The following is a 2,167-nucleotide window of genomic DNA, read 5'->3' as shown; positions in this document are numbered from 1 at the left end:
CTGTCCAGTGGATTCTCTAGGCGAGAATACTGGAGTGGGTTTCCATGCCCTCCTCCAGGGGATCTTCTGGACCCAGGGATCGAAACTGCGACTGTTAAAAGTCTCCCATATTGGCAGGTGGGTTCTTTACCACTGGTGCCACCTGGGAAGCCCAATACTATTGTTGGAACACAGATATAGAAAATGCTGAAATCCTTAATGTCTTTGCTCAGCAATGAATCTTGAAGTGCTAAGTTTCCCAAACTTCTGAATCTTATAAGATATAAAATGAATAGAACCCTGATATTTTAACCATGGCTAAACATGCCCAGGAGACAAGGTTAGACTATCCTCCAAGACATTGTCTATTAATATGAGATATTTATCTTGATTGTATTTTATAAAGGCTTGAATATTAACTCCCCAATTTTTAAATGATTACCACTTTAAAAAATGAAATAACATATTACTCTACATGATAAATAATTTTATTAAGAAATAAAATATCAGTTCAGTTCAGTTCAGTCACTCAGTCATGTCTGACTCTTTGCAACCCCATGAACTACAGCATGCCAGGCCTCCCTGTCCATCACCAACTCCTGGAGTTTACCCAAACTCACGTCTATTGAGTCAGTGATGCCATCCAACCATCTCATCCTCCGTCGTCCCCTTCTCCTCCTGCCTTCAATCTTTCCCAACATCAGGGTCTTTTCAAATTAGTCAGCTCTTCGCATCAGGTGGCCAAAATATTGGAGTTTCAGCTTCAACATCAGTCTTTTCAATGAACACTCAGGACTGATCTCCTTTAGGATGAACTGGTTGGATGTCCTTGCAGTCTAAGGGACTCTCAAGAATCTTCTCCAACATCACAGTTCAAAAGCATCAATTCTTCGGTGCTCAGCTTTCTTTATAATCCGACTCTCACATCCATACATGACTACTGGAAAAGCCATAGCCTTGACTAGACGGACCTTTGTAGGCAAAAGCAGAGTAATGTCTCTGCTTTTTAATATGCTATCTAGCTTGGTCAAAACTTTCCTTCCAAGGAGTAAGCATCTTTTAATTTCATGGCTGCAATCACCATCTGCAATGATTTTGGAGCCCCACAAAATAAAGTCAGCCACTGTTTCCACTGTTTCCCCATCTATTTCCCATGAAGTGATGGGACCATATGTCATGATCTTAGCTTTCTGAATATTGAGCTTTAAGCCAACTTTTTCATTCTCCTCTTTCACTTGCATCAAGAGGCTCTTTAGTTCTTCTTCACTTTCTGCCATAAGAGTGGTGTGATCTGCATATCTGGGGTTATTGATATTTTTCCCGGCAATCTTGATTCCAGCTTGTGCTTCTACCAGCCCAGCATTTCTCATGATGTACTCTGCATAAAAGTTAAATAAGCAGGGTGACAATATACAGCCTTGACGTACTCAATATATTTAAATAATATTTTTCAGGACTCAAGTACATGTTATTTAATTTTCTTTACCCAATATCAGTATTTTCTTTTTTCGGCTACTCTGTGCAGTTTGCAGGATCTTGGTTCCCTGACTGGAGATTGAACCCAGGCCCCAGCAGTAAAAATATTGGGTTCTAACCACTAGACTGGCAGGGAACTCCCACCATTATTTTCTTACACAATGAAACAGCAAAGTACTTTCTTGAAACATGTGCTAGGTGGCCTGAGACAACAAATATTTTTTATAAGAGGCAATACATTTACATAAGTAAGGAATGAAGTGGATAGGCATGATCTTTTTCTTTTTAAATATTCATTTATTTACTTTGTCATTTATTTGGCTGTGCCAGATCTTAGTTGCAGCATACAGGATCTTTAGTTAGAGCATGTGGGATTTAGTTCCCTGACCAGGAATTGAACCTGAGCCCCCTGCATTGGGAGTGGGGAGTTTTAGCCATTGAACCACCAGGAAAGTCCCTTAGACATGATCTTATGTGGCCACTAAAAAGTTTTATACAGGTCCTACTGTCACCATATCCTGCCCAACCACTGAGCCAGGAGAAGCTGGAAGAAGCATACTCTAAATTCTGAAAAGTATCTAACAAAAAATGTGAATCTTTTAGCTTTAAAAAAACAAAACAAAACAAAAATCATGTAAACAAACATTTTGTTATTTGATCCAAATAACAAGTTACCAGTGTGTGCTTTGTTACCCTGCTGATTATATTTTTA

This window comes from Capricornis sumatraensis, chromosome 13 (assembly GCF_032405125.1).
Source record: "Capricornis sumatraensis isolate serow.1 chromosome 13, serow.2, whole genome shotgun sequence".
NCBI classification, from domain to species: Eukaryota; Metazoa; Chordata; class Mammalia; order Artiodactyla; family Bovidae; genus Capricornis; species Capricornis sumatraensis.
This window is presented reverse-complemented; position numbering follows the sequence as displayed.